The sequence below is a fragment of the Typopeltis vanoorti genome, chromosome 26, assembly GCF_054136105.1.
Source record: "Typopeltis vanoorti isolate ZY-2024b chromosome 26, IOZ_Tvanoo_1.0, whole genome shotgun sequence".
Classification (NCBI taxonomy): Eukaryota; Metazoa; Arthropoda; class Arachnida; order Uropygi; family Thelyphonidae; genus Typopeltis; species Typopeltis vanoorti.
Genome location: NC_143574.1, coordinates 7,558,413 through 7,573,547, shown reverse-complemented (window position 1 = coordinate 7,573,547; position 15,135 = coordinate 7,558,413).

The following is a 15,135-nucleotide window of genomic DNA, read 5'->3' as shown; positions in this document are numbered from 1 at the left end:
TACTTAGTTTAATCCTTTATCCAAGTGTAAGCAAACAAAGTTTACGCCTGAAGGTTTTTTTTTCAGGACTGGAGCAACTCGTGGTAAAGATGGTATGACTTCATATCACTTGCCTTAGTATCCGATAAGTATCCCTTAGTATCCCCAGTCCTGAAAATACGTCAGGCGCAAAGTGTTTATTTGCTTCCGCTTGGATAAAGGATTAAACCAAGTATAATTTCTTGGTATCTTTAATTTATAGTATAAACAAGTGGAAAAACTTCCAACAACTAACTATCTTTAATCCAGAGTATTATAATAATAAAGTGCGACACCTTTTGGCAACTCGTATATAAAATATGACTTCTGCATTACTTCAACCTTGGTATCACCTCTTGATCTGACTCAGACTGATGAGACTTCAATAAAGGTCGAAACCGGTCTGTGTAGTGCCCCTTCTCATAATGCATAGCATTATACATTCGAAAGGAGACGTGCTTTGCATTATGGGATAATAAGGCAAGTGATGTGAAGTCATATCCCCTTTACCACGAGTGAGTTTCCTACCTACTCTTGTTGAGTGAATTTTTTCTGAGTGAAAATTTTTCATTTAATTAATTTGCTGTCGATTCCTACTATAGTTAGTTTGCTAATTAGAATGTTGTGATTCACTGTATCAAAAACTATAATTAAGTCTACAAGGCTGAGAATTAGACACTTCTTTTCAAGAGAGTTATTTATTTTGTCTGCAATTCATTGAGAAAGCGTTCAAGCCTGTTATAGACGATTCTTTCCATTATTTTTTCAAACATAGGGGAACTGCAGAAGGAAAAGTAGTTATTCACGTTTTTCCCAAATTCACTTTTATAAATGGTATAATGGAATAGTTATTTTGAACTGAAGACGAACATTTCCTCTTTCGAACATTGCATTAATTAGCTTATGAATACTGTATACATTTAGTATATATGACTGAAGGAAATGCAATGTTGTGTTGGAAGTTAACTTTCTCAAATTAGCGTTATTTGGATTGGTTTTGCAATATTATTAATAATGGTTTTAGTGAAGTTATTGGTAATGTGCAGATGCTTCGGTGATTGGAAACAGTTGCTTAGTAGACCCGTTTGGTTCTTCTTATTTCACCTGTTGTTACATTCTGCCTTTTATAATCATCTCTATGAATTGTGTCCTGCGGAGAGTTCTGAAATGTTCACAATGCTTCTTCCCGCTAAACTAACAGGAGAATGTTAATCCAGGGTGAATATCTTATTCTTCTTTTGTTTTGTGGTAGTCTGGTGGTTGTCTTCTTGTGCATATGCCCTGGAACGTTTTACGGATAACATCGTACATTCTGTATGGAATTTCATAGACTAAACTGTCTCGGTTGGCATTCTGGATTTGTTGATTTACTTTATTATCGAATTTATGATATAGAACATCGACAGATTCTATATTATAGATGATCCAAGTGTGTGTGTGTGTGTGTGTGTGTGTGTGTGTGTGTGTGTGTGTGTGTGTGTGTGTGTGTGTGTGTGTGTGTGTGTGTGTGTGTGTGTGTGTGTGTGTGTGTGTGTGTGTTATTATATGACACCTCCAAGGAGTCAAACAAAAAGGAAGAAGTATCTGGTAGCATCTAAAATATATAAAAAGAAGTATACTCTATTAATAAAAACACATTTTAGAAATGAAATGATTTTTACTATTTCTATTTTTATGTCATATGAAATAATTTTAAGTTAAACTTTTAAGTTCATCAAATGTTGACTATGGTTAAGTTAGAAGTTTGTTTTTCTTGGTTAGACTATAATAAATTTAATTTAATCCTTTATCCAAGTGTAACAAACAAAGTTTGCTCCTGAAGTATCTTCAGGATTGAGGCAACGCGTAGTTTTGGCAACTTGTATAGGTAAATGTGACCTCTCCATTGCTTCTACCTTAGTATCTCCGCTTGTGGGTCTGGCTCCCACTGATGAGACCTCAATAAAGGTCGAAACCGGTATGAGTTATGGCCCTTCCGTTAATGCATAACATTATACATGTCCGCAAGGAGATGTGCTTTCCATTAAGGGAGATACTGAGACAAGGAGTGATGAGAGCTTGGTCCACCTTTACTACGAGTTGCCTCAGTCCTGAAGATACCTCAGGAGCAAACATTGTTTGCTTACTTGGATAAAGGATTAAACTAAATTTATTATGATTAATTAATTAAGGTAGAAAATTAAGAGAGTTGGGCTCCCTTAATTATTATTATTTATTGCGCTATAAAATTAAAATAAAATAAAATAAAACATGCTAATTCCTTTTACAAATAGTCTATAAGCAGTATTATTTAATATATTTAAATATATTCTTTAATAACATGAACTTTACATAAAAAAGGGAAAGTATATTTTTCAATAACTTCTACATTATTTTATTTCACATCAATAAGCAATTATCATTTCCAGATTTTTGTGCTCCCTAAATCCAGCTTCAGATGTTGCACGCCCATTAAGCATTCGTTATCATTTTGGAGTTGATAATTATTTTGCAAAAGTTTTAAATTATGTGTGTTACTGATTTTTATTTATTTATTTTATTTTATTTTCAATGTATATTCCAAGATAAGCAAAGCCGGGACATGTTTTGTTCTGAAGAATTAAAAACGAAAGTATAACTTGGACATTTATTTTTGCGTTAGTTATTCAAGAATATCTGAATATTATTACATAAACGCTGTTTGGTGAGTTGAACTTGAATCTAATAATCAGTGTCGTAACCAGAAAATATCAGTTTCGGCAAAATGCTAATTATGGTTTTGCACGCTAAGGAAAATAGTAATCATTCACTTTCTCCAACTGTAGAATAGAGAATACTTTTTTCATTTCTCCAAAGGAGTGAGAAGGGGATCAATCGTTCGATGCTTGACACACTCTCCTTCGATGAGTCTTTGTACTCCTTGGAGGTGTCATATAATAATAATAATAATAATTTTTTTTTTTTCAATTTCAATTTTTCAATTTTTTTTTAATTTATTTCAATTTAAAATATCCTGCTTAGCTATACGAAAAATCGACTGAATCGGGAACCAGCGAATAAAAGGATCAGAAAAAGTTTCTCAAGTCTGTGATTGATTGATTGATTGAACTTTTAAAGACTTTGCTCCACTGATTTAGTGTTATTACAACACCACACAGGTGATAAAATTTCAATTCAATTTTTTTCTTATTGAATTTTTTTTAAAAAAATGTGAAACTTTTTTTTTTTTTTTTGTATAAATTAAGTGGATATTAAATCCGATAGCATTTGAAAGCCGAATACAGAAACTATAAAAGTTTCGTGAGAAAAATGACCAGAGAACTTGCGGGAATACACTTCCGCCATACTACGAGTTGCCCTAGCCGAACCTAATAGGAAAGGCACAAAACGCTAAAAGCGCCCGTATATTGCTTTCTATTGGTCCAATAGAAGGCAATATATGGGCGTAATAATAGGTTTCAGAAACCTATCAAAATGGACCAATAGAAGGTAATATACGGGCGCTTTTAGCGTTCATGCCTTTCCCTATTAGATTTGGCTAGGTCAATTTTCGCACGAAACATTTATAGTTTCTGTAATCAGCTTTGAAATGATGCTGGATTTAATATCCACTTAATTTATATAATTTTGAATCGCCGGAATGAAGCCTTTGGCTCTTTATTTTAGTAAATTTTCAGTATTTTTGCTTTGACTTTAGTATAAAAAAATACGTAAGTGAAGAAATAGATGTTAATTCAATAATAATAATAATAATAATAATAATAATAATAATAATAATAATAATAATAATAATAATAATAATAAAGAAATAGTCACCTACGGAGTTAACATAAATACCTTATGTTAACTCAATTTGTTGACTATTTTAGTTTAATATATATGATAATAGTGAAGTTATTGCAGAGAACAGAATACTGAAATAATAAATGAAGAAAATTTTAACAGTAAAAAGATGTATTTTTTCAATGTGACTCCTACAATGCTAAGTTTCTTTTTCTTTTTTTTTTTTGTAAATAATTCATTTACGTAAAAATGATAATATTTCTTTTAAAAGTTTAATCTGCATCATACAAAAGTTTCACTTTCGCTCTTTCACTAAAATTCAATTTCTTTACTCTCTGACTTCTTAAGAAAGTAGTGATCTTCGCTATCTTTTCTTACTCTCTGGCTCTACCTCTTTTATATATGACGTAATCTGTTTTCTTCAAGAAATAACTTGCAATGTTCGCAACACCAATTTCCTCATTGAACTGTCATCGACTGATAAACGATGTGATAACGGGAATAATGCAGAAATATTTTCTCTTTGAACTAAACACGATTGAAATATCACGTTTCCTAAAAACATCGAAAATGGGTACATAGAAAACTTAATGAAGAAACCACATATACAGAAATAAAGCACTCTTTATCTTAAGAAAGTTATTTCATATGAAACATTATATAAAACTTGACTCTTTTTTTCTATCTTACATCTGCTCTATGAACTGTCCTTGGAATATGTGTATCACTCAGAGTAACTATTTGGCTCCTTTCCAATTTTTATCCACATACATGACAAATGTTTATATATATATATATATATATATATATATATAGAACAGTTTTCATTATAGAAATAACAACAATTTTTTAATCTAATTTTTCCTTTCGAAAATAGGCAAAGCGCCCCCAATGAACACATCCTCCCACACATGTATTATTATTATTGTTATTATCCGAGACCTCCAGGGAGTCAAGAACTCATCGAGGGAGGCTGTAAATTACCCAACCCAGCTATCGTACCTTCCCTTAAATTCATTTACACTAGATGCACTCACTATCCGTAAGGGCAATTTTTCAACGAAAATTTTCATCAGTTGAAATGCTATAACACCCATTCAAAAGTTTATAGACCTCTATCATATTACCCCCTCTTTCTCCTGTTAACACCAGAGTCTGTAATCCACCTACTCGCAATCTGTCCTCATAATCTAAATGCCATAATCCGGATATAATCTTTGTAACTCTTGTTTGCACCCTTTCCACAGCTTCTTTATCCCCTTGGAACCTGGGAGATCAAATTTGCACACAGTAATCCAAGTGTAGTCTTATCAAAGCCTTATAAAGAGGCAAAATTACTTCCTTATCCTTACATGTCAAGGTCCGCTTCAACATAGCAATTATCCTCTGAATTGTATTTGCAACTTTTGCTATGTGACCTTTGAACTTTAAATTCTTATCCACCAAGATCCCTTGCCTCTTCAGTTTCTTGTAGCATAACCCCACTAATATAATATGCCACTGGAACTCAATAAAATAATATAATATATAATGTAGTACCTGCCACTTTCCATCCCCCCCCCTCGCTGCTTCATGCAGTATGCACGCTCCTGTTCATTGAACAACTCTCTCTTTCTGTGTGTGTGTGTGTGTGTGTGTGTGTGTGTGTGTGTGTGTGTGTGTGTGTGTGTGTGTGTGTGTGTGTGTGAGAGAGAGAGAGAGAGAGAGAGAGAGAGAGAGAGAGAGCGTCCTCACATATCATGATGCCCAAATCGGAATTTTCTGAATAAGAAATCCCTCTAATTATAATCATAAATTTATAAACAGTAGATAAATTTATAAACAGTTCGTACAATACAACAGAACAGAAGGTCAGGATAAACTATGAAATGGGAGACTGAAACATGTCAGAAGTACTACTGTTTCACTATTTGCTAAACGCTAGTATAATTATTTGAAATTTAGAACTTCTTTCCTCAGAAGTTAATGATGGGCCTGAGAAAAGACAGGCCCTTTAATGCATAAAAGCATGATAGGCTTTGCCATGAAATGAATTAAGAGTATATCTGTGCAGCACGTATAATTGGAATGGAAATAATAATTATAAACTTTATTTTATTTCTATGTTAACTATGAATGTTATTAAACGCCTGGAATAATTTACATTATCTTCATTAGAGTGGACCTTTAATTTCCTTTAACATATCTTTATTATTTCGTTCACATTTTCATCTTCTCATCGGGAATATCAAAAATTTCCAACTTTGCATTAAAAAAAATCAGCTAACGGTTTTTTATATAGATATAGGGAGTGGGCGATACCGTTGTGGCCTATCTAACCTTTGGAGACTAAGGAGTCAGTTCAATCTCGACTTGTAGCCAATTACAGATAACTGGTCCAAGGCTATCACTAATTATACCATGGCATCCGGTAATGAGAGGTGGCGCCATCTCATGGTCCCTAATCGTAACACTGCATTTACTGTCTGAAAATAGCGTGTGTCCTATGGTTGATTTTCTTGAGTTTACGGGACGAAAAACTGAGCTTCCTGGAGAAAAAAAAAAAAAAAACCGACTTTCTCGTACCAGAGATCGACTAACTTGGGAACCGGTCGAAAAAAGGATTAGTAAAAGTTTCTCTAGTCGGCGACGCAGGCGATCTATTACCTAACAATACACGTCACTTCCACTCAGGTACATCGGTGCTACTTCGCATTTATTTATTCTTCATTCATTTATTCCTTATTTCTTATTCATTGAGGTCATACACTGTTTCTAGAATTGATTTAAAGTTTACATAGTGGCTCTGAATCTAGTCAAGCATTTTTTTGGTTTCAGTTCCTTAATGAAATACGTATCGATGTTACTTCAGTTATGAAATGGGCGGAAATGTAAAAAGAGCGGTTAGCACATCTACGAGATACGAGAAATTGTTTGATATTATGATAATGTACCAAACTTAATTCACAGTCTTCCCCCTCCCTTTTTTTTTTTTTTTTTAAGGAAACACCGTGCAGGATTTCGTTTGTCAAATTTACTGCTCTTTTCTTTCTTTATAATATTTGTCCCCAGGGTATAGTGTTTATATTAACTGCAGCTTGTAGCCTTTTATATGCAATCTTTTCCTGCGATACCCCAGAATAAAAGTGCTAACACCGCTATTTCGTCCATTTCATAACTGATGTAATGGCAATATACGTATTTCTTCACACACACACACACACACACACACACACACACACACACACACACACACACACACACACACACACACACACACACACACACACACACACACACACACACACACACACACACACACACACACACACACACACACACACACACACACACACACACACACACACACACACACACAAACCTTCGTACCGTGAGTAAGAAGGTTTACTATGGTTTACTATCGTTTTGTAGTTTATTATTTTGTGCATAGTCCGGAAACCCTGCTTTAGAGACCAAAGATGGAACTTTTTTTAAACCACTTTAGGCTCAAATAAGCGGGGAAGTGGTCTCACACCGAGCGATGAAGTTCATCTTTCACATAAAGACAATCATAAGCATCCATACCCAAGGAAAGATTCGAATCCGCTACGTGTTGGCTGAAGACACAATCTGTTTACTAATTGATAGAACTATTTTCCAGGAAACTGATGACATAGATATCTAAGGGTGTTGGCAGATAAACAGTTGAAGTTCAAAGGGAATATTGCTAAGGTCTTTCATAATAGGTAGTTCATAGGATTACATGGTTATTGAAAAACACACTAACAAGCAGAGATGAAGAAGCGCCATCAGTCTTCTTTATAAAGCCTCGATACGTCCATATCTGGATTATTGTGCTCAGGTATGGTCATCTGGATTTCTTGGGGTTGAAAAAGGAGTAGAGAAGATCAAACGACGAATGACCAAGATGGTCATTGGTCGGTGGAATGCTCCTGCGATGATAGATTGATGAGAATTGCAAAAGTTGGTTGATAGGCGGAAAAGAGGGAATATAATAGAAACATTTAAATTACTAAAAAGATTTTATAGGATTAATGCACAGGAAATATTTTAGCACTCTTGGCTAGAGGTAGCAGAACAAGAGGTCATCGCTGGAAATTGAGTAAGCTGTGGTTATCAAGAATGTGAAGACTAGATTTTTCGCTTAGATCATAGTCAATGAGTGGAATGAGTTGACAACATCAATTGTGAGTGCTTCGTCTGTCCATGAATTCAAGAAGAGGTATGGTAGATGTGTGTATATAGTAAGAATCTCCCAGTGTTGAGTCTTTGGATCCCATGGAAGTGCCCGTATAACAACGTTCTAACAGATTGTCAATTCACATGCGTTGTATATCAATGGAGAATGTTACCGAGTAAAGAGCAAACTTGGTAGGCTATTTTCACAAACTATTCTCCAAGTGTAACATTCTAAGAACTGTGCAACATATCAATTTATGGAGTGATTGACGGAATACATTTCAAGACTAAACAGAATACAGCACTTCTTGCAAGAGTTTATAATTAAAAATGTATAAAACTCAGAAACTATTTCATAGCAATCTTATATACAGCGCCACCACGGTATGTGACTTACTGTGCATGTGTGTGATTTATAATCTGAAGAAAGGTAACAAACGTTTACAATTTCAAATTTTGGCTCTGATTTAGCCAAGGCAATTGAAATAAAAATATAATGAAATTCGTTACCTACCAAAATTCATGAGACGCCTGAGTTCAAGAAAATTCATGCAACCAGGTAAACACGTAACCGGCCATTATGGATCAAATACGCATCCACATACGCTTCGTATCCATCTATTGATATCATATTTCAATGTGATATCAATAGCATTACAATTTTAATATGCACTTCGCATCCATGATAACTTTGATGTCTATAGATGTCTTGGGCGGTAGCGTGTAATTTGCACATTTTGTGGTTGATAAAGGAAGTAAATTACGTCATTCGGAGTCCCCAACCGGGATTAGAAAGGATGAGAGGTTGTACGTGTAACTATAAACCACAATACATATATTTTTTGGTTACAAAGATCTTAACGATTGTAGAAAATCGGAATAGCTGTGTTGAAGTACTACTAGAGGAAATGATGCAAGTTGATGCAGGCTCTCTTAGAGCATTCAGAAGGCTCTTTGAATTGATATCCTCACGACGAAATATGTGACAAAAATTGAATATGGGAACACCAGGACGAATCTGGGAAAGCACACCAAATAGTAAAGAAGATCGATAGATACAAATTACAAAAACTAGTGAAACCAGATGGATGGGAACTGATGAGATTAGATTAAAGTCAGACAAATATGTAATATATTGTGTAAATCCAGAGAATAAAGAATATTGCGTGTGTGTCTCTCTCTGATGATGACAATGAAAGCAAGAAAGGCATTATTGGAATGGATGCGGTATCAAAAAGATTAATAAAAGCCAGGTTCAAAACTAAGTATAAAAATGTTATTACGATTAATATTTAGGTCCTTAAAACCTATTACAGAGAGTTAGATAATGTTAACAAATGAGATAAGATCCTGCTTATGGGAATTGCAAATGAAATGGTAGGCAGAGACAACATGGGATATGAAATTGTGATGGGAAAGGAGGGACTAAAAGGAAAATCGAATATTATTGAAGGACGTCTGTTGCTTAACAATTTAATCATAGGAAATATATTCTTTAAACATAAGAATATACATAAACAAATCTAGATCCCTCCAGGTGGAATGAATAAAATTAAAAGATCACCTAAATCATGGAGATGCTACTTGAACTACGTAGGATCTTGAAGAGGAACAGACCATATACTGATAGTGACAGAGATAAAAATGAAATAGGCAAATGAAATCAAATATAAAACATTAATACATGAACGCAAAAATTCAGATATAGAAGCAAAATGGCAAGATATAAAACAATTATACGATGAAACAGCTGAAGAAATATTAGAAAAACAGGTGAGTTCAAAAATAGATAACAGAAAAAAACAATGTTTCAAAGTAAGGGAAGAGGATATATTAAAAGAAAATTACTCTAAAATCAAAATAAAGAAGATGAGAACGAGATATATAAAATTTATAAGGAGAAATATAGACAAATAAAGAGAAATGTAAGAGATGATAAAAGAAAATTCATTGCGGAGGCTAAAAGACTCTCTAAGGAGACAAAATATGCTGCAGTAAATTTTGATCCCAAAAACTATTCGAAATAATTACAAGGAAGATAACTGGAAAAAACCTGAGAGAAGAGGGGCTGATATTGACGAGAGTAAAAGACAGAAAAGAGATGAAATAGGTATATTCAAAGTATATTCAGAATATACTAAATAGCGAAATCTCAATACAGAAAATACTCCTAGCAAATACCGAAATTGAAACATTAAATATAAGCATAGGAAAGCAAACAAAAGCAGAAACAACAAAAGCAATGAAGAAACTCATAAATGGCAAGCTGTAGAAATACACAATATACACATACCGGACACTGAATTAAAATCTTTATGGATGTGTATGAAAAACGTCACTTACACAATGTATATGCAAAATATTTGGTCATGTGCATCATCACGTATTCTAGACCACTACTTCAGTGCTGCTGCTGGTTATTAATCGTCAGTAGCGTTGATGGGAATTGGAAAAAAACAAAGGATCTTTCGCAGTTCTATAAAGGACTTACTGTTGGTGTCCATCTGGCTAGGGCCAAAAATTTCAAAACAGCAGAACAGAGTGGTTTCTCTAAAGGGAAGGTATCCCATGTGTTTAATCAATGGGAAAAAAACATATATTGCCTATCAAAGAGGTGACTGTGGTCCTATGAACGAGATCACTACCATCTGAGAAGGCTTGTACGGACAAACAGAACTTTCTATACGGAGGAGCAGTATTGAGCATGCATTACGAAAACCATGGAATTAAATAAAAGTTCCTAATTCAGCAGCCAGTATGTGCAAGCAGAACTATTTAAAACATACATCTACAGAAATATGGTATCCCCCTACTAACTAAGTGAAATGTGGAAAAATGAAGAATAGGCAGAAAACTGAAATACAAGACTGTTCGTGACAATACCAAACAAAGGGATTACAACCGACTGCAAATATTGGAGAAGAATCCTCACTAGAATAATATCAGAAAGAATGAAATATGAAATTGCAAATAAACTGAGGGAAAAAACAAGCAGTTTTCAGACCAAATAGCTCATGCATAGACCAAACAATAATTCCGAGAATAACTGAACAATGAATAGAATGGCATAGTAACCGTACTTGTGATTTGTGATTCATTGATTTTGAAAGAGCATTCGATGGCATAAACATGGTAATAATCTGAAATTTAATGATATGCAATGGTATCCAGAAGAAAATAACCAGTAGTAAAAGCAGTGTATGACAATTATTGACAATTACCGTATGCTTTTTTGAGGCATTTGATGCGTTTTGGTAAAACGTTTACCAAGTTTAACACAAAAGTCAATCGCAGCTCTCTGTTTGAAACTCATTTTCCGACCGTTCGTCAAAACACATGGTTACATTTTCTGGCCTGGTTGGCCGAGTGGTTAGGGTATCCGCTCTCCAGCTAAAAGCTTGTGGGTTGAAATCCCGCAGTGGGCATGGATGTTTGTGATTATCTGTGAAAATTCTAGTGGTGGTGGTCGGCGGTAGATGGCGTTGGTGTAGATGATGATGTTGGTGGTGGAGTGGTGGAAATGGAGAGTTGTAGAACAGATGCCCTCCCTCAATGATTCTTTGGACTCCTTGGAGGTGTAATGTAATAATAATAATTAGTGATAGCCTTAGGCCAGCTATCTCTGATTGGTTACCAGTAGAGATAGAACTGCCCAATCAGTCTCCAAAAGCTAGATAGGGTATAAAGGCCTCATCTACTCCCAATAAGGAAATAAAAGGCATTAACTGATTTTTGTTTTTTTATTGATACACAGTCAAAACAAGATATGGTATGAACAAAAATTTGACTGGTGATACAGAATAATTCAGATTCTACCCAAGAATCTAATAATAGTTCGTCAGCTAACGTCGTAAAATATGGACTGTTCCAAGTAATGTTGTTTTTTGTAGGTCATATGGGGTCACTTCGTTGATGTTTAATTGCTGTAAATAGTTATTATTATTATTATTATTATTATTATTACCAACCTCCATGAATTCAAGAGGCTCATTATGGAGGGTCCCATTGTCAAACACAAACGAACATACGTCTTAAAGTGCATTCATCATTTCTTCACCTCACTACTCTCTCTGGCAATGTATTCCAATCACCAGACTACAAAAATCATACAGTTCACTTCCCAGCTCACACCCTCCTTAATATAGCTTCCAATGATGGCCTCTTCATCTACTCTTATCTTTCCTTATTCAATGGAAAATCTTAACCACATTAATCTGGTCTCAATTACATCACCTTCCTCCACCGCCTTGGAGGCATTTGTAGCTCAGTGGAAGTGGTGCTTGGTCGCTCGAAGTCAGGTTCAAGTTTAGTCGCCGACTGGAAGAACTTTTTCTAAGCCTTTCTTTGACCGATTACCGAGATAATAGATCTCTGGCACGGGCAAGCGGGTTTTTCCTCCCGGAAACTCGGGTTTTTCATCCCGTAAAATCAAGAAAATCGACCGTAATACCCACATTATTTCAGACAGTAAGATATATTGTTAGGGTTGTGTACCCAGAGATGTCAGCACTTGTTTGCCAGCCTCTTCATCGGTGGCTGCTATAATTAGTGATAGACATGGGCAAGCGCTCTCTGATTGGCTACGTGGCGATTGAACTGCCCACTCAGTCTCCAAAAAAGCTAGATAGGGTGTAAAGGCCTCTCCTACTCCCTATAAGGAATAAAAGGCATTAGGTGATCTTTTTTTCCTCCACCGCCTTCTCTACACTCTATTTCACTATCCACTACATTCTGCAAATTATGTTTCTTTAATTTCTCTTCATATCCGGCATTCCAGAGATAAGAAGCTACCTTGATCAATCATCTTTAGACCCTTTTTGATATATCTTCATGCTTTTGGAGACCTCGTGATTAAATCTGCAAATTCTAATCCAAATACGGTCTGCTCAAGGTCTTATACAATGTAACCGTATTCTCCTCAATTCTAGATGCCAGTGTCCGCTGTATTATGGCCAAAATCCACTGTGCTGGCACCAGAAATATAGCGATGTGCACCCTAAATTTTAGGGGTACTTATCCACCATCACAGTTATTACTCTATCTCTTCTAAGTATCCCAGTAGTTGTACGAGGGTGATCTGAAAAGTTCTCGACCTTTAACATAGATGGCAACATAATCGGCAAGAATTTCTTTTTCTAACCTGGTACACCTGTCCTAAGCATCTGTGGGAAATTGCAAGTCATTCTATCAGGCAGTTTGTTTTATACAACTGTCTGAAGCAAAAGTGTTGTCTGTATCCCTTGAAATGGATAAAATTAAGTATCGTGCGGTTATAAAATTCTTTGTAAAAGAAAGTTCAAAGCCAAAAGAAATTCATTCCAACTTCATAAAAGTTTATGGGCACTCTTCTTCTTCGTGTTCGACAATTAAGAAATGGGCTGCCGAGTTTAAACGTGGCCATACCAGCCTTGAAGATGATCCACGTGAAGGACGTCCAAAAAGTGTAACAATACCATAAATTATTGATCAAGTGAACGATATGTTATTGGATGATCGGCGAATCAAAGTGCGTGAAATTGCTGAGGCTATAGGCATTTTAAAAGAACATGTAGGATATATTTTGCATGAAGAATTGCAAATGAAAAAGCTTTGCACAAGATGGGTGTTGCACTTGCTCACAGCAGATCAAAAACGCACTCGCATGAAAAATCTTTGAACAGTGCTTGGAGCGTTTTAACAAGAATATAACTGATTTTGTGCGTAGATTTATTACTATGGATGAGACTTGGATTCACCATTACACACGAGAATCCAAACAGCAGTCAAAACAGTGAACAGAAGCCGGTTGTTCGGCGCTAAAGAAGACAAAGTCGGTTCCATCAGCAGAAAAGGTCATGGCATCGGTGTTTTGGGATGCTAAAGGCATTTTGTTTATGAATTATCTTGCCAGACTAGACGAAAAATCGTGAGAAAATACCCCGGTTTGCAGAAAAAAAAATCATCTTTCATCAGCACAATGCACCTGCCCACAAAGATGTCTGGGAAATGGGAAAATTAAGGGATATCTGCACTATGAATTGTTGGAACATCCACTCTATTCCCCAGATTTGGCTCCTTTTGACTTCTATCTCTTCCCAAAACTAAAACTCTTCCTCGCTGGTTAGTGTTTTTCTTCGAATCAAGAGGTGACTTGATTCGTAAAGGAGTATTTTGCAGATCTTACTGAGGAGTATTTCATGGATGGGATAATGGCGCCGGAGCATCGCTGGAATAAATGTATTAGTCTTAAGGGGGATTATGTTGAAAAATAAAAATAATTTTGAAATTATAAATTTGTTTTTCATTGTTAGGCCGTGAACTTTTCAGATCACCCTTACTTACTTTGCCGTTAATCCTGAAGAGCCATGCCTTTTCTACTCCTTGTAGTTTTTCCAACAGTTTGCCACATCTGCACGTCACAGCATTCAAATCTTTTCCAATATCATTTACATAGAAGTTAAACAGTAACAATGGCCGAAACACACACACCCCCTTTGGACATAACTACTACGAATTACTTTACTCTTCTTGTCGGATATTGTTCCTCCATGCAGAACTTGCTGATACCTGACAGCCAATATCTAATCCAGCTCACTGATCTACTGCCTAACCCTGAACCGTTCCAGTTTAATTAACAAATTTTAATGTGACAATCTATTAATTAAAAGCCTTTCCAAATTTTAAATTTACCAATGTGTATGCATAACCCTTGTCCGTTACGCTTGTAACTTTGTTGTTATAAGTATGATTGCTAAAAAAACCTTCCTTTGTCATATCCATGCTGTCCATCAAAGAAAATGCGTCTGTTGTTAATTTATTTTGAATCGTGATCTTCACTAACATCTCTAACACTTGAATCACAACTCGACACACACACACACACACACACACACACACAAAGAGTGTGTGAGAGAGAGAGAGAGAGAGTTTGGCATATTATTCGTTTCTTATGAAGTGCAACAATTTTCCCTCCTTAGGAACTTGGTTCAGTGAGACGCACAGCAAACCAATATTACACCCTGGAATACTTCTATTCCTTCAAATCACGTGGCGATAACCAATATCGTCAAGGCCTATGGCCTTATTAACTTAATGTTTACTTATTTCTCCTGTTCATTCACCATTGGTCCCTCCTGCTCCCTTTCTACTGTCTTATCATTATTATTATTCCTGACACCTCCAAGGAGTCCGAAGACT